At 38.8% G+C, this 23,345-nt stretch overlaps 1 long non-coding RNA gene across 1 annotated transcript in view; it reads left to right on the forward strand.

The window, feature by feature from the left end:
- The first annotated feature begins 791 nt into the window (after positions 1–791).
- LOC141973842 (uncharacterized) overlaps positions 792–23,345 on the forward strand; it is a 73,338-nt gene continuing 50,784 nt past the window's right edge. The window contains exon 1 of the long non-coding RNA XR_012635606.1: positions 792–1,006. This is a non-coding gene — a long non-coding RNA (uncharacterized LOC141973842). The remainder of the gene's footprint in view (positions 1,007–23,345) is intronic.

A 23,345-nucleotide genomic window follows, 5' to 3' on the forward strand; every position in this document is an offset into this window, starting at 1 on the left:
CTTTTGCTGTGTGGGTTCGTTGTTTTTGGTTTGGGGGTTTTGTGTTTTTTTTGGGGTTTGTTGTTGTTTGTTTTTCGTTTGTGGGTTTGTTGTTTTTGGTTTTTGTTTTTTGTTTTTTTTTTTTTAATTATTAAACCATAACTCTTTACTTTTGTTTAAATTATGATACAAGAAACTCATAAAATTGTACCAGCTTTGTCAATCACAGATAGCCAGTAGCTAGCTGTCCCTGTAATATTACTGATTCATCTTTCAGACTGTCCCAAGAAATCCCAAATTAAATAACATTAAAGTTAAGAGTCTTGCAGTTTTTAAATTTTTTTTTTTCTTCATTTTGGGTTTTGGGGTTTGTTTGTTGGTTGTTTTTTTTTTTTTTTTAGCTTTTCTGAGCAATTATGTCAACTGCCACTAACTTCAGGATGCTCTTAAGTATTACAAGGCTGGTTTTGAACAAACCGTGTGAATGGAAGAAATGAAACCATTTGGTAAAGGCTGATTCTGGAAAGCAACAGAAAAACTCTCTGTTTTTTAAAATCATATCTTATCTGAGGCTACTTTTATTACTTGCCTCTCATGTCACCCGTTTAAGAAACTGACTACAGAAATTCCCTTCATGGCAGTCATCTCGGTATAACTTGAATCTGCCTGATTTGGGGAGACTCTTTAATAGGACTGTGTGTTAATTAACTGTCAGTGATTTATTTATGTTTAAAGCATGGTGCATTTCAGACCATGGTAGAAAATGATGAAACATGAATAAGCACACATTTAATTCTACAGGTATCTTCTGATAACAAAGAATCTTGGGCCAGCCTCTGAAGAATTTATTTACTTTAAATGTTTTCCTTGGGGTTTAATTTCTTTTTCTTTTTTTTTTTTTTTTTTCCTACAGGTGTTCCTTGTCATAGGCAGAAGACCTCTGAATCAAGGGCAGCTTAAAGGAATAAAAATATAATAATGATGAAAACAATCTACCTTTAAACAGCATCACTCTTCCATGTAACAGGTGATTCCTAAATTTAATAATTTTTCTTTTGAATTAATTTTGGCTGAAGAATCAAATCACCATCCAGATCATAATTACCTAAATACTAATGTTATTATTCTTTATTGTAAAAGAAAAGCAGTTTTTCTGTTTGTTACTAATAGTCTTGTTTGAGGAAGTTGCACCATTCTGTATGAAAACCCTCTTTTGGTAACCAAACATATTTCTGGAATAGCTGAAATTGTTATAGAATTTCTGAACCCATCGTTCAGAGCTAAAAATTATTTTGATAACTGTCAAAAAAAATTAGAGGATTAAAAATAGTGTGTTCATAGTATGAATATGAGAAATAAAACAGCTTTCATTGCTGAAAAATTTGTATATTTCACTCATGTTGTGAAAACATCTGAAGAAAATCTGGGGGGAAAAAAAAGATAAAATAGCACAGAATAATAGAAGAGTTATACTTTTGAAAAGGATATAAAGAAATGCATTGATTATATTATAATAATATGTTTATGTCCATATTCATTTTTGATTGATTTGCACTATCCTTATCCTAATAGCTGCCTTGCTGCTATTTAATATTTTCCATTTGTTTGCCTTCTCCATGTCAAGTCCATGAGGATTATCCTGTGATTTCATACTGTAACTTGCATTAATCTAAAACATTAATAAATACTTATTACAATCCTCCCCTATTAAGCTAACTGTACATTCTTGTGTCTAAAATTTACAAAGGCTAATTGCTACTTAAATTGAAAGCAAAATATCGAGTTTTACAGCTATCTGTTTTGTTGTCTGGGGAGGAAGGGGTTATGCAATTTGGCACTGGCAAATTTGGTAATGGTAAAATCTGTATATAACACAGAGATGAGATTGAAACCAGAGAGTTTCAAGTTATATTGTGAAAATTACAACTAATCTTGGGAGAAAAATAACTTGAACACGTTTTATAAATAAGCTTGCCAGTTACAGAACTTTAAATTTTTATACGCTGCTCAGGACTAATAATTAACCGGCTGAAATCTATGGCTAATTGTATTTTCATCTGGTTTAACTTTTCAAGTGCAAATGTTACATGCTAGTTTTATGTTAATGATTACCCTTTTCTAGGCAGATCTGTGCTGCCAGGGAGAACATCTAACATCATTCTTTTGGTTGCAAGGGAATCTGGTAATTCAACCATCAGCAACTGCTTTCCAGTCTGTTTTCCTTAAAGAGCCCTATGAAAATATAATGTGATGGGCCAAGACGTTGCAAGATTTTTCCTGTTTTCTAGTCTCTGCTCTCTAGGTATAGAGATGTAGTAATTTTTCAAACTCTGTTTCAGAAAACAATATATACACACGAGAATATGACTGCAAATTACTTGATTGTAAACTGCATCAAATTATTGTATTTCCATCTATCCTCTAGCAGTTGTTGGCAACAATTATAATTTTTAGCATAAGGAGTACTTTTAATTATCTGTTAAATTTTCCTTGTGGTGCATTTTGACAGTGCCTTTCAAAAACGATAAATTTAAAATAGTCCAGCTCTAAGGAAGAGGCTGCACTTGAAAGTTTCCAAGCTGAATCCTTTGTTTCTTTTTTAACCTTACATTTTAAATAATTTGCCGTAGCTTTAAGGTAACAGTAATATGATGGAAGCAGTGTTTTGATGTCAAGCCCTAAGTTTTAGTGCTCTCAGGTCACCTGGGACTAGAGTGTGCTGGAATCTGTTGTCTAATTATACAAACCCATGAACTGTCAAGCTCCATTACATTACTATAATATCAATTTTTGTTTAATAGCAGAATTTATCAATTAGGTCATGACGATGTTTCAGCCAACTTGCAATGAGAGAAAACGCTCATAAATTCAGGTATTTAAGTTGTTTAAATATGTATTTGAAGTTACAGTAAAATGCAGGCAATCAAAATAGGAAGTATATTTATCGATCTTAAATATATTCACTGAATTGTTCTAATGGCATTCACATAATTCATATTAATTTTTAAAGCTGGCTTCCATTACTTTATTGCACATTTTCTAACTATTAAGAATTGCTTTGCATGATCCTTCCCGTTTTTAGGTATATCTACAGAAGGACATACATGCAGACCTACATATGTACACAAATACTTATGCCTTGTTTACTGATCAAAGTTTAATCCGGTAGCTTTCATTGGAGGTGATCTGGTGAAGGGATGGACTTTTAGGGGAATGCTCACCATGCTCTTTTTTCTGTTGAGGGTTTTTTAAGCAATCTGTATACCCCATGAAGGAAAGCACGTCTCTCCAGAGAGCCATTCAGAGCAGGGTAATCAGGATATGCTCTAGGAGTGGACTAAACATCTCACCAATTTGGGTTACACAGTGCTGGTGGTTGAGTTCCTCTCTTTCCTTTCCCTTTCCGCTTCCCACTTTCCAGGGAGAGGGACACTCATCTCACCTTCCTAAAACACACCTCCAGCACTCTGCCAGCCTCCCATCACTGTTTTGGATGCCAGCCCCTCCATGGAGGAGACGCCCACCCAGCACATGCCAGAAGTTTCTCCCCCAGGAGCCAGATTTTTTTCTTTGAAATCATCTTAAGTGTTCAATCTAATAAACATGATGGATTCATACCTTACCCTCCTATAGCTTTGGGTCGATCACCAGGTTTATCAGACATTTTTTCTAGGCACCATAGTCATAGTCCTCTCAGGACATAGTATTGCCAATCCCTGCATTCCTACACAACACACTGGAATTCAATTAGTATAACCCAAAGTTTTTTTTAAAAAAATTAAAAATCAGCTTATCTCATCCAGGTTCAGAAGGCAGGCTTCTTTAATGTTCCCTAGGTAACTCAATGCAAAACTTAAGCTAAAGTAAAAGATATGAAATGTTAAAATACCAACATCAGCTTTAACCTGGATGCTATAAAAGAACAAAGCCTGTATAATGAATATATGCCTTTTCAGGTATAACAGCTCTTTTGCTTAGATCCTTTCAACCTGTGCAGCCTGAGGACCCCGTATTCAGTTGCAGTGGGAAGTTTGACTTTGATCTCCAACTCCCGTGTTTAAATTCTGAACTATACCATCCTATTAGCATAATTTGTGCATTTAATTTTCCCTATTAATGGAATGATATGAAGTTGATTACACTTCTATAAGCATAAATTCAAAAGTACCCGTTCAATTTTCATCTCTAGCATTGCATTAATGTATTTCACTTTTTTTTCTTTTTTTTATTCCCCCTCTAAATTTCTTTGAATCCCCTTTCCATGAATGTTGGTGACGATGAAGCATTTATCAGCTACTGTTGTTTGCTGAATAGATGGTTGTTCCAGTCAAGGAACTCAATTTCCATACATTACAATTACTTAGGATTGTTACTAATGTATGATAATGTAAGGAAAGTGTAGACTTGTTCAATATCTTGGGAGGGGTCATTTAATATCATTAAGTTACAATATCTTAATTTTCCATAAAACTATTACTGGCTGAGTATTTGAATGCTAGAGAATGAAAAAAATCTCCACACTTGTTCTATATTTCTTCTAAGTTCTATATATGTGTGTGTTTAGCTTGCTTGTGTGTATGATTGTCTACATCTCTATTTCTGCACTTATACCATCACCACTGTACCTAGAAGTTACAGTAAAATCTTCAGTGTTTCCAATGTCAAGGTGGTAATCACTGAAAAATTAGTCAATGAATAGTTTTTAACTATTAACTAATCCTAATCCCTTACTGAATGTCTGTAAAATTACAGGTGTGATACTCTGTCAGATAGACCTAACCTAAATACACACAAGTCAGAGGCAAAATAGTGATTTTAACATATACAGAGATAGTACGTAAGGGATGGGGTGTGTTTTGGTTTGAAATGGCATAAACTGATGAAGAACTAGATGTGCAGGGATGGGTTTCCCAGGTGGTGCCATCTTTCATTCCTGTTGAAATCCATAGCCATTAGGGACTTCAACCCTCTTGCAGACTTTTAATGTCAGTTCATCTCTGTGAAGCCAAAGTTGATATCTTAAAAGAGAAACAGAAAGAGTTAAGAACTATCTCTTGGCTAGGCTTATTAAGCCACGATGAGACTGGACAGAAGAGCAGAAATAGCATAATGCCTCCAAGAAGTTGAATTAAGTTGTCTGGTAGTGACATGCTGTTAAAGTCAACTGTAAAAGCCGAGAACGCTTTGGTTGGTGGGGTGAGTCATTTGATCACCAATTTTGAGGTAACTTTCTTCCACAAGTAAAAGACGTTAAGGAAAGATCTGCTCGAACTTTCGTATATATGTATTGAAAAAAATAGCCCACTGATATAGAGAAAAAAAACACAGCTTCCTTCTATCAAGAGAAAAAACCAAAAATATTCCTAGATCAACTTTCAGTCCTTGCTACACAAACCCTGTTTCTCAGCAGACTCAGTCCTGACCGTCTAAAAGTAAAAGTTTGATACTCAGCAAGAGAAACACCAGCCTTTTCTATGGCACACCAGCAGTGGGAGGAGAGCTGGTACGTTGTTATTACTGTTTCCGCGCACTCACTGAGAGTGGCACCAGTTCAGAAGGTGGAACAAGACCTCCTTCTTGAAGCAAACATTACTGAGGTCTGATCTGGTGAACTGGAGAGGCAAGCATGCTAAAATAACTGTTTTGAAAGGAGTCCCACCACTGATGTGATACCTGGGAACTTACTGCACCTTTCTGGTTCTCAGAAAGTGCCCACTCAGTTGTGAGGTTGTTGGGTTTTTTGATTGTACTTCTTTCTATATCATGCTTAAGAGGTAGAAGAAAAAAATCCTCCCATTTCTTCTTTTTTCCTACCTTAGCTTGTCTCTACGTACATTTACAGAATATGTTTCACAAGGTGTTGTTTATGTTTTGAGGATTATTCCCCTCTACTTTCCTGTAACAAAAAGGGTCTGCTGTCTATTACTAAAATATCACCTGAAAATTAAAACTATCATAATGCCTTGGTAATTTAAAATTATTAGGTTTAAAATCATAGGTGTGTGGCAAGAGGAAAAGCATATCATTCAGTCATGAGTGGAAAGGGAACAATGAGATTCACACGCGACTACAAAACCGTTCTTATTCTGTTGTGATGAAAGAGTTAGCTGTGTCTTATGTAGGGAAGGTCATCTAGGAGACAAAAAAGCTTACTAGAGTTAGCTTGGTTCCTCCCTAGGTTAACTAATACCTGGTTAATTCCTGGGATAACAGGGAAAATCACTTTCAAGAAGCTTATTTTCTGACAGAAAGCAAACAGCATGACCACCAGCTTTGCATCCCATTCAGCTTGTAGCAACCAACTTGTAACTGCTATCAACAGAATTATGGAGGTTATCATCTGGGGGAAGGGTAAAAAAAAGCAGCTCTTGCCATGTTTTTTTTCCCCTTGCTGTGCAATAAACATTTGTAACAGTGCTACACAAAGACTACTCCCTATCCCCTATACAAAGTCTCTGAAATAAAGTTTGCATGAGACCTTATGTTTGATTCTCGGCAAAAGGGTGGAGAAGTCAGGCATAAAATATTTCAAGGCAGTATTACATCACGCCTGCTATTTAAAGCAGTTGATCTATCTGTTATGATTTTCTATTTACAGCAGGTACTAACACACACACACACACTGCTTAAATGATAACTGAAAATGACAAAGCGCTGCGTTCCCTGCAAACCTGAAGGAAGCCTTACCTGCTGCTGTTTTATGGAGAAATATGGGGTATGTCATGCAAGGGTGTATTAACTTAATTAGGGTATTTCAAAACACAGCAGAGCCTTGATGACATTTACTTAGGTATTCAGCTGATTTTTTTTTTTTTTTTACGTGTATTTATTCTTTGCTAAATTCAAGTCCTTATTTCTCCAAAGATGTGAAAAGTGGTTGTAAGGGTATTTAATCTCTTAGCTAATCAGTGTGGGGTTTTTTTTCTTCTTTTCCCTCTGTCCACTTATTTTCTTCCACACCTATCCTTTTCTATTTCTCCCGCCAATCTTGCCTTTATAATTTTCCTAGCACCAGTGTTAAAGACAGCTCCAGCTGGTGGCAGCTTCACCATGGCAATGTGTTACTATCACAAACAATTGTCTCAATGTGTTAATTCATCAGTATAATTTCATTGTAGGCCCCATCTGACTTCTTATAGAAAATCTCCCTTCCTAGTCAGACCAATACTATGAAATCCTCTGTGAGACAGTTCATACTGTCTGACATTACACTTCAGAATAAGAAAGAGAAAAGGGGGGAAAACAAAAACCGTGCAATGTGCAGATTATCTGTCTTGCATATGCCGTACATGAACCAAAGAGAAGGGAGAAATAGAAGGAAAAGAGGAGCGGCTATAAAATGCCATAATTATTAATTTGGGGGGAGAACCCAGGGATTGAGGAGACCTTCTGTCTTTGCATCTTGTCCTAAGTGACTTCTGTGGGCACCTTGAGGATGCAGGAGACTACGTAGAGTCCTAGTAACAGGATGAGGAGCACGGGAAGCCCTAAATATCGGCTTTTAAAACACAGAGTTTCAGGCGCAAACACATTTTTGGACAAAGTTTCCTTTTAAAAAGTGTTGGAAGTATATGGACATATTTGATTAGCAGAAATAACACAACACGGTATCACTGCAAACTCCAAATGAGGTTTGAAAGCTTGGAGAAACTCTCGGCTGACAAAAAATATAGTATCACTTTTAGGAAGGATGAACTGTAAACAAGGAATTGGTTGGTTTAAATCCAATCTAAAATAAAATTTCAACACGACAATTTCAAACTCTCAGTTTTAAAAAGATTTATTTAATTTTTCTTGCCTTTTTAAATGAAGTTTCATCTGTTCAAGTTTTTACCATTTGCAGAAAATCAGCAGTGTGTTAAGTTACATGGCTAATACCAGTCATTTATGGTATGTTTTCTCCTTCTTAATTTTGGCCCATGTTTAAGAAATTGGAGGAGAGGATGAGGAATATTTCGAAAGGAACACTATTCTTCCAGTATATCCAACATATTCAAAATCCAAAACTGCTGCAGTAGGTTCTTGCAAAAAATGCTACAGCCTATCCTGCCAAAATAATTTCTGGACAAAGGAAAATACATTTGAGAATAAAGGAATTTTTTTTTTTCCTTAAAAAAGCCTTTAATTTTCAAAGCCTTTAAACTTTTTTTTTTTTTTCTTTGAAATTTCCTATGTTTGATCATTCAGAAATGTGGACATTCAGATTTTTGCCTGACTATACCACAATAATTCACCAAAGAAATGATGATGCACAGGAAAGATGTGGAACAGATTAAAATGATTTATTTACATAAGTGATGAGTAAGCAGGTCAATTAGGAATTAAATCAACCAAACCACATGCACAGTCTGATCAAAAAAGACCAAAATTGCATAGCTTGTGCGTCATACAGCAGGCACATCTTCCACTGTTGATAGCTGTGGAATGGAAATATTTTTTGGTATTGAGTAAAGCTGTCAAAATCTTGCTGTTAGTGATCTGCATCAGGGACTGCAGCCTCATGCTCAGGCTCAAGGGAGTGTAGCCTGTTTGGCTCATGGCTAATTGCTGGAGAAAATGGACCGATGGCTGCTGAAAATGTGGAGAGGTTGGAGCTGGACATGCACCAGTTCGTGGGTTTCTGTGGATGTGAGGTGGCTAGGTGAGCACAAATCCAACAAAAATAATGGCCTGCACGGTTCTATATTGGATTATTGTTTTCATTGCAGTGTGGGCAACGGGTAAGCTCACAGTGATATCTCATTTCTACTACAGCGCTGGTGCTCCTTGAAATCAATACCTGTGACTAAAGAGAAATAAAACTTAAATGCTTATGAAGCCCAAGTTTAGCAAAATTAAAGTCTATGTGGCTGGTGTGAAATGGTATCTAAAGCACACATCCAAGACTGATGCAAAGAGTTTCAGCTAAAGAATATATCTATTGTAAAGAAAATTGAAAAATTAAGGAGGATTATTAATCAGCCTGCATCAAGGCACGCAAGAAATTGTGCATCTAAAAATCAATAATTTTTTTGGCATATCTTCTGTCACAAGCTCTTTTAACCCAAACTGTCTTACTGCACAGGAGAAGAGTGGGCCCATGACTTCCTGATTAAGCCTTGCCTGCCAGAGTGCTTCAGTAGAAATTTCTAGGCTGAGGGTGCTGCCCTCCTAAAATTGAAGTGAACATCATGAAAGAGTTTTTTATATGTTTTCTTTTTTGAGGGCAGGCAAGCTGTTGTGAAAATAAAAAAGGTTTTGGAAGCATGGTGATGACTGTAGCATCATTGAGTCACAGAATGGTTGAGGTTGGAAGGGAAAAAAATATGAGTCTTTGTTTTAGTTGATTTCCCCCTTCCACAAATCCTTCTGAAATCATAATGATTTTAATCCCTTATGATAAAGTATAATTTCTGAAAACAGAAAAAATATTTTAAAAGTTTGAAAAGAGGTTGTTAGACATCTTGATGCCACTATGTCTCTTCTCACAGTTTAGAAAACCCCGAAATGTCATTTTGGGTCAACCAAACCCAGGATCTAAAGTTGGTTAAAGAAAAGGTGTTGCTTTGGGCTGGAAAATAATTGTTTTCACAGCTCCACTTCAAGGACAAATGAGAACTAACTAATTCCTCTACTACATTTGTCTGACTGTATAGGTTGTTGCTTCCTGATGTTGGAGTTTTATTCCAACTGTGCAAGGAGTGATAGGGCCAGCCAGGAGTAACACAGCAGTCTAATATGGCTATTCCTTCTATGAAAATGACGCCAAGTGGCTTCTCTCAGTGCAGTCTACCCTCAGGAAATTTAAAATCACTAATTATAACTAATGCACTTCAGAATAAAAATAAATTCGTTTCATTTTCTGTTGGTTTTTTTTTTTTTTTTTTTTTACACGATCTTATATTTACCTGTGTACATAAAATGACAATGAAGTTTTCGTTTGGCACATTTGCTTCAATTATTTGAATGCACTTTGGTCAGAAGTAGACACGTTGTGCTATGAATATTTCACCCATCTTCAATGGCATGATTAGCCAGCCCGACTCATAGCATTTGAACCTGTAAACAGTGAGTTGCAGGAGGAGGAACAACTGACATTTTAAAAGATGCAGATTCTTTTACCGATGAATCTATAGCTGTAGCTCAAATAAAGACACTTCCTTGAAGCTGAGCACACTGATTTAAGTTGTCTGCTGTGTATTTCATTGTTTGTTAGTTTCCCAAATAATTCGTGCTGCATAAAAAGTCAGGTGAAAAGGCAACTAAGAGTTTCTCATGCAGAAAAAAAAAAAAAAAGATACTTATTTCTGTTGCTCCTCCTCTCTTTATTTTTTTTTTTAATTTTTTAATAATGTTCAGAGTTACACCATACTTCAACTAGATTTTCTTTATCAAGCCCTCCTCTGCTTTCAGTTCCAACTCCTTCCCCCGTTCTGCCAGCTCATTAAACACATAAACCTGTGAGAAAGCCACAGTTAAGCCCACCCTGCTAACAAAGATGATTTCACAATAGGCCTAATGTCAAATATGTTTCAGACGCCTGGTGAAACCTCTTCATGAAGCAATACATTTAGCCACACGGCTGCCACTTGAGGTTGTTGATTACACAAAACTATGAGGCAGGGATTGAGCACTGCATCTGCGTGCAGAGAAGTTTTAATGAATGCCCCAACTACAGGTCTAAAAATGTGATACTTGTGTGCAGGCGTTGGTACAAGCAAGGACTTTATGGAGAGGACACTTACAACGTTATGCTTATTGTTGCTAAATAAACTCATTCCTGCCATTAGCAACAAGCTGTAATGGAAATGGGAGCTGATTCTGTAGCTCTTGTCACTAATTGGGATGTAGATGCCAAAATGATAATGCCTTAAAATAGCTAGGATAGATGGATGGGAAGAGAAATAGGCTCTCTTGGCAGTCAAAACCACTTCTGCACTTTGTCCACTTCTAACAGCAAGTTTGTGAGCCTTGTGTGCCTGATTTATTAAAGACAGTCTTTATATATTTGCTTTTTAAACTAATCAATTTTTACAGTTATAATAATTATGTGCAAGAATATTTACTGTCAGCAATAAATATTAATTAATCTCAGTACACAATTTTATTTGGCGACTATAAATAATTTCTGATCCAGCAAACGGTACTGTAGAAAGTCTGGTAAACTAAATGCCATTTCACTTAATGCTGCTAAATAATTGTATAAAAAGAAGTGCTGGGTAAATGGCGCCAAAGTAATATCTAGCATCACTCTTATCTAAATGAAACTTTAAAGACAAACCACATTTTCAGCAGCAAAGGAAAAGCCTAAGGAAAAAAAAAAAACACCCAACAAAAACCAACAACCCACCAAACCACCAAAAAAGGAAAAAATGACAAACTATTTCCACATCTCTTTTAGAAAAAAAAAAAAAAAAAGGTATATTTTAACCAAATATATAATATTCGTAATTTTGATTTTACTAGAAATGACATTTTATGCCAGCTATGGTATTATCTTCCTGCAGAACTATTGGTTGTTACACACTGGTTTCATTTTTGGTGTCACCAAACATTTGTTTAATTTCCCTACTTACCCTGTAGCCAGAAACAGTTTGAGGGATGAGGTAAGGGGGAAGCATTGTTGGAAATTACTCTCCTAAACTTCCAATGCTTTCACCATTGGAATATTTCCACAAGCAAGCAACAGACAGGCACTCACACACATGCTGTCTATAGAGGATTTATAATATGTATATTTATTTAGTAATAAATTAGTGAGTAATATAAAACTATGTCATAGTTCTTGCCAGAATCATGTTTAAAATGTGTGTTTAACTATTTATTGAGTAAACTGGCCTACAATATTAGCTGATCCATTTTATTAAGAAAATATTCTGTGGCTGGCAGCTAAACTGAAGGAAATTAAATAGCTTCAAGGGGACTTAAATATGTTTTAGAAGATTAGGGTTCAAAAACTTCAAGAGAGTACCTGGGTAGTGCTGTAAATGTACAGAATTACTTACCTGTAATGAAAATAAAGCAAAAAACTCAGCAGAGGTATTCATGTTACTAAAATAATAGCTGGATTAATATATGGTCTTTGAAAGAGACTCCTTGGGTGATCATCTCAACCACCTTCACATAGAAAGTAAGGCATATTAGCTCTGTATATTTTTGCAGTAACCAGCAGTTAATGAAGACAAAACTGAAGCCACTGACCAATTTCTGTTTGTTAAGTGTTTCACTTATACCCGAGGAGAAGATCCTAGGTTTTGTGAGTGTGAGACAGTAAGAAGACATTCATGTGAAGGGTGGGACCTGCTGGTCATTAAAATCTACATAGTAAAGTTTCAGGTTATCTAATACATAGTGGTGAGTGTTAGGGTTAAAGAAGCATATTGATAATTTCAAAATACTGCAAACTTGGCTGTTTGAAAGAGGCATTCAAGCCAGTTTTGGCAGAACGAATGTAGGTGGGAGCGGGCAAAACAGCCATGAGGTCAAGTTGGGAACAACACTGGTGCATGTTGTGTCTGGTTTGTGGGTGCTAATGGGAGAGAGCGGGTCACTCCCGGCACTGCAACATCACCATCATGCTGAGCATTGGAGGGAGACAAAGGCCCTTAAATTGTGCTGTAATATCCAGTGTCACACCCTCAGAAAGGAGGTCGCATCACCACAGGTCTCCAACTCGTGTGTAATCAATCCGTCTGTAGAGTTCTTGAAGCAGCACCACGGGTGATGCCATCAGGGGTATTGACAAGGCTTCTTGGCATGTGCTTCTGCATCATCTTTCTGCTTGCAAGACATCCATCTCAGAATGTTTTCTGGATGATTTTTTTAACATAATTAGAAAATCCTAAGTGCATTGATAACCAGTGGCTGTAGCTAAGCTCTCTGCAAGGAAAGAGGAATTCAGACAGGTTGCTTATTTTGGTGTAGAATCACTTGATGTACACAGGTTTATTACTTATATACCATTATTTATAAGATACTTATTTATTTATGTTACCTTTTTCATTACCATGCAGGTATAGGGTTACAAAGCTATTTTTTACAGGTTCTCTGCTCTTTAGACTTTTCAAAGTAGCGAAACTTTTCTGCCCTGTATAGCTTTCTGTTGGAAAGATAGCAACCTAGCTGCATGCCATCCAATGCAAGATCAAAAGCACATAGATCATAAAAGTATTATATAGGTTCTATAAGAAAAAAAAATAAATCGTAATTCTACAACCTACCACACAGGTACTAAAGTTTTATCAATAGAATAGATGAACCGGAGCTAGTCAATGCAACATTATCTTTTGACAAAATCCGTCACTATTAGCTGTTAAGGAAGAAAATATATTTTGATGTGAAAATCCAAAGCCCTGAAATAGATGAGATAGATTATCTATAAATTGACAACAGACTGAAAGGCAGAAAGGAGAAGTAGGAAACCACATGTTTTTATTTTAGCAAAACATAATAGTTAAATGATTTAAGTCCTGTACAATAATTGATGTGATCTATTTCCTAATGTTCAAAAGAAGCCTAACAAATCTTCAAATAATATAAAAGATTCAGGTTAGTCAAGACAAGAAAAACTGAAAGAATCTGCAGAAGGAGCTATGAAAGCTTCTGTCTACAGAAGTTAAAGCCAGGTGGAATTCAGTATCAGGATGTACAAATGAAGATTCACTGGAAACAACTCAAGGATGGTTCAAAGTACTTGTAACATAACCAGGTTCTGATCAAAATTCAGGCATCCACATGGGCAAAAAATGCCAAGAAAATATTGCAAGTAGGACAGCAAAAGTTTCTCTGTACTAGAATACCGTGCCAACTGTTAAAAACATATCATTTCCTCAGAATAGTCTGTTCAGATATATTGTCACCATATTGCCAGAGAAGAGTAAAAAGAAAAGCAGTGAAGGTAATGAAAATAATTAAATATGTAAAATGTGTCCTGTAGGAAAGACTACTGAAAAGGAGATAATCCTCTTTTTAAAAGGGAGTCCAATAAGAAATTGCACCATAGATGCACATAAAACAAGCTGTGTGCAGAGGATTAATCATACTCATGACATGTGACAAAGAAGTTGCAAATATAATGATAATGAGCAAAGTCTTGTTTTGTAGTCTGTGTAATCTATGTAATCTACCTGTGGAGATCAATGCCGTTAGATACCACACAGGATTACAATGTAAGGCAATTAAACCAGATTTGGGTGCTGGCATAAATATTGAGGATATCTGTAGTTGTATTAGGTAGGGCCCGTATTAATTAAAGGTTGAACACCCAGCTGCTTTGGCTGCACGAGATAGTTTTGGCCTCACAGCAGAAGGGATAAATGCAGGAACGGGAATATCCTGCACAGCCATAGGTGTCTGCGCTTCCCTGTGAATAATGTGGCCTGGACCAGTGTTGCTTAGGATGCTGACAGAGAATCATCTGGGGTAATCCTCCAAGCCACTATAGATTTTCCTGTTTGCCTACTTAGAACTGGGCTGACGGTGAGAAAGTTGTTATTTCCAATTAAACCCGACCCTGGCTTTAAGATGCAAACAGCTAATTCTTCTTGGCTTTTTCAAATCTGTTACAGAGGCTTTGAACAATAATACTGAAATAACATTTGAAGCACATCACTGTGCCTAATGAATTACAGAGCTCTTGATTAATGGCACTTGTTCAACATCGCACTGACAGTAGTATGAAGGGTAAAAAAACTGGTAGTGTTTCTGTCTAATGTGTTTTCTCCTATAAGACAGACCAGTCGTCATCAGCACAGACTATTTTTAATTTTTTTTTTTAAATAGCCTCTTTTTTTTCTCTTTCTCTCCTGTTGTATTTTTTGTTTTGCAAGCATGGTCTTTTATCCTGCACTGGAGCTTGGATGAAATGAGTTATCACTCAGGAGGTCTGCAGCAGGTTTTGCTGAAGTGTCACTACTTAACGTTGACTCTGCAGCAGAAAGCCTCAGTCCTGCATCCTAACGGACAGCACAGCAGTGAGGAGGCGAAAAGGAGGGAGGGGAAAGGAGCTGAAGGCATGCACTGGTCAGATCCATCAGCAAACAAACCAAGCTGCTGGAGTATCCATCATGATGCCACTGGTGAATTGCAGTTGACTGGAGGCATACTTCACTGCACAGTATCAGAGTTTATGTATTTTACTAACCTTATTTCACTGGGTTGAGGCTGTACAGTTTTATGGGGCCCCCAATCTCCACCAGTTTGAAATAAATTCCTGCTGAGCTGTATATCACAGCCTGACAAGGGTTGCAGGGCCATCCTTGTACGTACAGTTGTTGCCTGTATTTCTTCCGCCGCTTCCGGACCAGGAGGTCACTCTCCTCAGGGATGAGCAGGGAGGCATGCTGTAGAACTCAGAGACAATAGCAATTTTCAACCTTTTGTTATTCTGGCAAGCTGTTCATGGCACCAGTGGCAGGGAGGGAGGGTTAGTGCTATTGCAGCTATCTCCCCTCTCCAGCTTCCCCCTCTCCTCCCAGCAGCATCAGTGACACAGATCTTACAGCAGCGATAAGCCTGGGTTTGTCTGCAGAAATTTCTTTCCCATTTATTATTTTGTTGTCTTGGCTAACGAACACAGCTGATCTCTGTGTGAAAATGCTGTCAACACATCCAGGTCCTGCCTTGTCATCCTTAGGTGTCCCCTATTCTTGAAAAAAAAACAACCAAGCCTGCCTCTGGGCCTGAGTAAGAAGTGTTACAGAGGGCCAGAGGTGAATTAAAATGGCTTTTAGAAATATAGCCGTTAATAGAATCATATGAGCAATCTATTTTTATGGGTTTTGGGGAATGAGCTCCACTGAGTATAAAGAAAGGATCCTTCACCTTAATATATAGTACTGCAAGAGGAGCATACTACTGGAGAAAGTAGGAACAGGATGGAGGCCACTGAAAAAATCATTCTTTTTTCTCTGGCAGTGCCTCTGGGCTTTAAGGTGGTTTTCAGTAGTCTAAAGATATTCCCACTGCCGAAGCAACACTACTTAATCTGTAATGTCTGACAAAGTAACATCCTTACCTGCTCTTTCTTCTGCTGAAACAGAGCCTGCTTCCCAGCAATAACATCTCTTTGGTAGATACAATCTCATACCAGCCAGGCGTACCAGCTTTTCACTGCAGCTAACAGGTAGGCGCAGGAATGATGACATTGCTTCCACTGCGAATTTGAACCTGTGACTTTTTGCTCCCCCCAAAAAATAGATAAAACTGGTAAAAAAATGAGCCATAAAGCTGACACGTAAGCTCCTGTTTTGTCTTCCTTCAAAGGCAGATGTGACCCACATGTAGAACAAGAGCCTGAGTCTTGTTCCTTTCTCTCTGCCATCATGCTGTGTGGTTCTTAGTAACTCCTGCCTCAGTTTCCTCATCCAAAATGGAGAAATATCATCAAACCTCCTCAGAGAGCAGCAGGAAGGGGTCACAGTGCATGAAAAGGCTTGTGAAATTTTTGGGCTTTACAGGTCATAAAAAGTCAAGGTATTGCAAGCACTATGCCATTAATACACAGACAAAACACCAGTAAGTTTTGTATCCAAAGGAGACAGGAATATTCTCATTCTCCTTTTCTTTGCCACAAAGAACATATTCCATTTTAACACACACAACACAGAGAGAGGCTGAAAGCATGGCTTAACAAGAGAATCTTTTTTCTAACTATTATCAGCTGCATCATCCTTCAATGCAGGGAAGGATGGAGAGTCATAACTGAGCTCTGAAGAGGAAGAGCAGGGCTTATGAAGGAAATTAAAATGGTATTTCATGAGGAAACAATATAACACACAAAGCCCTGGTAAGATATATTTTTGGTTATTTTTTTTATTAAAGGTGAGAGCTTATCCATATGTTGGACAAGCAGTAGTTTCTGGGTAGCTACCATGGTTATCCATAGACAGAAATAATTGAGACAGTTTTACCTGGAAGGAATGAAGCATAAGTCAGTGGGTAGAGAATTGCAATCCAGGTATTTAGTTATAAGGATGAACCTGAATAATGAATTTACAACTGCCTAACAATGTCCATCATTTTTTCTGAAAAAAAAAAAAAAAAGAGACTGAGAGATTCATCTCTGAAGCAATTTTCTTTTGCTGAGAGACCAGAGTTCTTCCTGGACACACCATTGCCAAATGCAGGTATTATTAGATATTGGTTCTTGACCGCTTCCTGGAAAAAAAAAAAAAAAAAGAAAAGATTGTATTCACATTACTTATTGCTGTATTTGTTTATTTTAAGCTATTTCATGCACACTATTTGTTTTGACTTCCCAATAGCAGCTCATGCTGTAGCATTAATCTGATGCCAGCAACTCTGTGCATAAGAAGCAATTTTCAACATTTGTAATCTCCTTTGCTGAAATTGCTGGAGGCTGAATTTTGTCTTTGTGGAGCCCCTTCCATGCGATGCCTTTGGTGAAATTGCAGGCTGTCGGGACGTACAGGGGTTTTATCAATATGCCTTCAGGAGCACCCACATTGTAGGACATCTGCAGTGTGCCCTAACGCAATAAAAGAGTTTTCGGTCGATGGATGCCTTTGTCAAGGAAGCGAAAGATCAGAACGGAAAAATTTAACATTACCCACAGCTGGTGATTCAGGGCATGTCGAGTATGTTTGAGCTTTCTCAATGTTCATCTTCACACACTCAGAGCAGTACTTTTCTTTTTGTTGTATTGGATTTTCTCCGTGAGTACTCCTTGGATATTGCCAAGATAAAAGAGATGTCATGTGTTGTTGACTCATATGTAAGTATGGACAAGCACTGAGTGAAAACAGACCCAAGAGCTGCTTATTGGAGACATAAGGCATATTTCAGACTAGAAACCCATTTCAGCAGCTCCTGCTCACAGGAGCAGCTTGCCAAAACCTAGCTTTTTGGAGAAACTCAGGGGTTTGAGTGCCTTAATAAGTGACATTACCAAACCCTGAGGCTCCTGATTCAACCAGGGCCCTGCTCAGAGCAGGACTGAGAGAACAGTAACAAACAGAGGCATTTTCTTGACCATGACAGGGAGAGGCAGATGATGCCTCTTCTGCCCTTGGGTGGTCCCTCCGCCTCCTCCCTTCTCCCCCGTGCTCACTGGGGGCACCCTTAGGAGGTGGCAGTTCCTTTCTGTGCTCTCCATACAGACACACAACTACCTGCTTCAGCATCTGTAGTTTTTCAGCAACTAACCAGAAGGAAGACCTGGTATTGGGACAAAGGAGGATGTTAAACATCAGCCTTTTATTAGGAATAACAACACAAGAGGAAAAAAAAAAAAAAACCCACAACAAAAAATCCCAAAACAGAAACTGCCCAGTGCACTTTCTGCCCAGAAAAAAACTCCAATCTTTGTTACTTCCTTTCAAAATTGGTCCTGCTTGAGATGCATAGTGGAAATGTGTAGTTCCTGTCCAGACAAATTCAATGGGCATTCATGGAGGGCAATGACTATCTCCAGCAGATATTAATTACAGTTCACTGACAATACTTACTGCAGAATGGCAAATTTAATTTTTTGTGCTGGATGAACAGAAAAAAAGCAAAATGAAATGTATGTGAAAGTCTGGGTTTTTTTTCACCATGAGTGAAGACAATTTTTCAGCAGCGAAGCTGCGTTGTACTCAGTAAAAACAAAATTTACACATTTTGTTGGCTAAAACCAGCTGAAGTTAAGAGATCCAACCCCAGTTCCCATGACACTTCTTTGCAGGTTGTTCTTTAGCAGTGTTTGAGAAGAGAAAACTTCTGTCTGGAGAGAACCTATATAAAAGAAAACTATGTATTGCTTTTTGGAAGAAAAATCACGCAAGAACAGAAATTTTAGCTGAGAAGACAAGCTGGCTACACGTTGAATATTTTAGAACTGTTCACTCTACTTTCTGCATTTAGCAAAAGGTAAATTTATTTTCCTGAACGAACGAAATTTGTAAATTATACCAGGATAGACGGGTCTTTTTACAAGTGGAAGTTTCAACATTTGGAGATGGAAGATCACTATTTTGCAGAGAGAGCCTGTAAACTTCAGTAAGAAGGTGTAAAAGGTGAAGAAAGGAAAAGGGAATGCAATCTTATAAGAACTGGGATGAACTGGCCAATGTAACTATGTTCTGCAATGAGCCCGTCCTTCCTCACCTGGCTCTCTAGCAGGAGGAGCTGTGAGAAGCCAGTCGGCAGCAGGAGGATGCACAAGGTCTCACAGCAATAATTCCCTGAAAACTGCGTAACTGTAGCTACAGGCAGAGCTATGTATCCCCTCAGGCTCTACCATCACTGTGACTGGCTTGACTAGGATAATGCCGCAGACCCATACTTCGTGCATAAATTTGGAGGAGGGGGGAGATGGGCAGGACGTGGTTCCAGCCCCAGGCTCTGTATCACCTTCCCGCAGATGAAAGCAGGGAAAGCAGCTACAGGCAGACACTCTACAGTCAGTGCAGCTTCCCACCCAGCCCTGGCTCTGCCGCCCTTGGGAAAGCAGAGCGCTAGAAGGGTGACTTGTGTTTCCACCTGAATGTGCAGTTCTTCCCCTGTCCTCCTGCTCCCCACACACCTTTTCTTCCAAGTCAGGCAACCTTCATGTGTTTTCAGCCTTCAAGTGCCTGCTTGTGCTCTTCAATAAAAAGACAAGACGAAGGAGGTATATCGAGCACTGCAGGTTGTTTTTCAGCCTTGGAGAGGCACAGAGATACAACGGTGGAAGGTGACATAAGGACACCTGTAAACTATGAAATAACTGTGAATAAAAGCATTGCAGTCTCAAAGTTTATTGTGATATTCAACCTGTCCTCCCTTTCTTTATTCCCAGCAATGTCTGTTTTCTGTCCGTGAGGTACCTGCAGGGAAACCGCGTTGGAGACCGGCCAAGAGGGGCTGCTGTGTCCCTGCTCTCCCCTTCCAGGTGCCTACATCCCTCTCTGTGTTTAGCATACCAGTCACCCTGCTGCTTGCACAACACCTACACAATTTTGAAGGCTTCACAGTTGCATCAGGGCAGCTGCATTCCCCTGTCCTTCTTTGGGAAAGGGGGTCCTGCCACTCTGCCTGATGCGTCTCTTGAGGAAAGGGCTGTTCCAGATGGCTGTGCTGTGCTCTAAAGATGTGTTCTCCTCTCAGTTCTCCCCTGCAAAGATTTCAGAGCTTTAGCTAGTTCAGGCTGCTTTGCCCTGGGTGCAGTTAAGGCATCCCTCCTTGCCACATTTCTGTACGGGGCACAGGGGGTTGGGGTAGCTAACAGCTTGCCCTTTGAGAAGATACCTCAATGAGGAGACTAGCAATGGGAAATTATCACCCCTGCCTCAAGAACTGTTAGGGTCTCTAAAGGGCTGCTGCACAGCAGAGCTATAAGCCAACCTCTGAGCACCCTATAAGCTATAGGGTAGGTGGTGTATGGTAGCTAGAAGCACAAGGGACCTGTTGCAACCATGACCTTGCAGATCCCTCTGCTCCTCCCAGGCTGCCTCATTACTTGGAGAGTATTCATTGGGCCTAGGATGGATTAGCCCCTTATAGGAGCCTGCACTGCATCACTAGAGCAGCAAAAGTGGGAAACATTAAGCATCCATGGAGGAGGCCTCATGCTAAGGCATACTGTCCTCGTTGCCTTCACCGAGCCTCCTCTTTGTAGGAGCTCAGTGGAAACCTGGACACACTTCAGCTCTTAGGGCATTTTCCCATGTCCCTCCCAAGCTTTGGAAATTAAGGTGGGAATTTAGATGAGTCCACCACCCACACCCCCCCTCCAAAATACAAGCACACAACCCCTCCCTGCCCCCCACCCCCAATGTCAGACTAATAGATTTTACAAGGAGTATGAAAAGACTTCGTGTTTGTTCCTGGGTTTATCACCTAACACTGGCAATGATGTTAAGGTAGCAGTCTGGATGGTACACACCTTCACTTGCCACTGTCAAGTTTATGTCAGTAGCAGAAGCTGAAAGGAGGCTCTTTAACAGCCTTGACTTTTACTGGCATCAGAAAAGTCCAGAATTAGACAGTTTCTGAGAGCAACCACTCTCCTTTCAGATTTGGACTTTACCCTCCTGTACAAAGTTAGAAATTTGCTATGCAAAAAATCGTCAGTTACTATACCCAATAAAATGACACTAATAGTCTGTATTAGGGTTTCCTAGAATTACTACTATTGCTGCTAAAGGGGCTGCTACACAAAAGAAAGGGACACAGCAGGTGGTTCCCCTACAACAGCAGTAGCAGCAGCAATTATTGGTAGTGAACAAGACATACAATACAATACTGGGCTTTAGAAGGCCTTGTCTGTGGTAAAATCACAGCCGTGACAAGGGACGAAGTTACAACATAGTTATCCCCTGACCCAAATACAATATGATCCTATTTTGTAGTGTTGATGGGTCCATAACTATGTCCCACAGCAAGGCTTAAAGGTTAAGGTTACCAGCTGCACTCTACAATGAAACTGTGTTGTAAGTGGATCCCATGACACAATTGGGTTTCTAGTATAGAAAACCCCTAAATAGGCTAGATGCTATAGATCTCTCCCTTTTTCTCCATCTTCCTTGTGTATGCATGCACACTTTGCCCTAAGGATATCTCCAGAGAGCTGTGCTTCTCCATTTACTGTAATAGGAAGCACTTTGATATGATGACGGGGTCATTGTCTATCAAAATCAGGAGATCAAAAGATTTACAGTTAACTAGTAACAAGTCATCAAAACACTTTATGACAAAATTTGAAAGAGACAGGCCCTTCTTCTCATTAAGCGGCGACAAAGCAAATATTTTTCCATTGTCTCTTCCAGGAATTTAATTGCTATTTTGCAGTTTACTTAGGCTCCTTCATCCAATACACCTGATGCTTCAACTGTGTGCAAATAAAGTGTTGCTAGTTTTATCAAGGAGCAGATGAAAATGAGAAAAAATAATAATAAAAAGAAGAAGAGGCAGCCTGACCTTTATAAAGGCTGTCAATACTTTAACTTATACTCTTCAGCTCCTCGACACTTACTTGCCAAGTACTGGCTGTAAGACAAGAGGCAGGGAAAGAGGGATGGGAGCTACCCTGGCAGTGGTAAGTTTCTAGGGGATCTGATCAAGTGATGGAGATACATGCCAGCTGCAACCTCATTCTTTTGCACCGAGTTCTTTCACTTGGTGGTGTTATGTGCCTTATAGGCAGGTTTAAAAAACACAGACACAATAGGAAGGAAATACGAGAAGTAGGCTGGCTAAGGACATGAATTTAAAAGGTTCTGATTCAGGGTTTGTGCACTTCAGTATCTCTGAGATTTCTTTGACATCTTTTTTTTAGGGCATACAGTACCAGTTTTCATTGTTATGCCAAGGACTCCTCACCAAGGTCTACCTGCTCGTTGACTTGGTCCTGACAGGAGGTGTCAGCTCTGCCATTCTGCCAGCTGAAGTGCAAATGTGTATGTCACAGGATTTCTCACAAATCTTAGCTGAAATGTTGAAAATCGTCTCTCTCTTGATTTATTAAAATCTACTCTGGATTGTAGAGGGGGTTTTTTTCCCTTTTCCTGGGCACTAATCTGATCATCCCTTCCAAATTTTTTTAATGCTAAATGATGTCACAGGTTTGTGGAGAAAAAAGCTTGTCACCTTAGGCACCTGATGTTTCATAATATGGTGATAAAAATTGTTGCTGAAGAATGTGCACAACCCAAAGGCAGTGGGGGATCTCAACACAAAGTTTGCCCCTGCTCCTTTTACGTCACCACTAAAAATAATGCTGGACCAGAACATTACTTAATTCAGCCAGATAGAAAAATTGTGGTTCATATTTTCCTGGCTTTGAGGAACAATCATATCCACCTGTCTGTTTCCATAAAAATATCTGAAAGGTTTTGTGACTTCTTCAGATTTTGCATCTATTGCATCTTCCCAGGTCGAACTCAAGATGATCTTTGCATTCCTTGGGGCACAAAGAGCAACTCCTGCAGTTCTGCAGCAGCAGACAAAATGGACATGAAGTCAGGGAAAGATGAGGAGAAAGAAGGGGGGGCACTCAGGGAAGCAAGCCTTAAGAAAAGTATTTGATAATGATAGAGATACCCAAAGATATGTCCCACTGATTCTTTTTATGCTGCTGGCAGCTACACATGGAGCGATTGCTTTGACCCAGTGTCAGTGTGTGAGTGGGAGAAGAGGAGCCAAAGGCATCCATGCAAGTGAGGTTCAATTCTCTCTTAATTTGTTAGTTTTCAACACCAAGCTGCGTTTTAAAGTATGGCATAACAAAAGCTTCTTAAAAATCCTTTTGGCTTCTGCATCAGCTAGGGGTCTGGCTTTACATATGGTAAATCTGTTAGATGTTGTGGTGTTGAATGAATTAGATAAACCTTGGATAAATAGGTGGGAACATGGCAAATTATCAAAATGAATGTTAAAAGCCATAAAGTATGTTTCAAATTGTTTCT

The sequence above is a fragment of the Athene noctua genome, chromosome Z (genome assembly GCF_965140245.1).
Source record: "Athene noctua chromosome Z, bAthNoc1.hap1.1, whole genome shotgun sequence".
Classification (NCBI taxonomy): domain Eukaryota; kingdom Metazoa; phylum Chordata; class Aves; order Strigiformes; family Strigidae; genus Athene; species Athene noctua.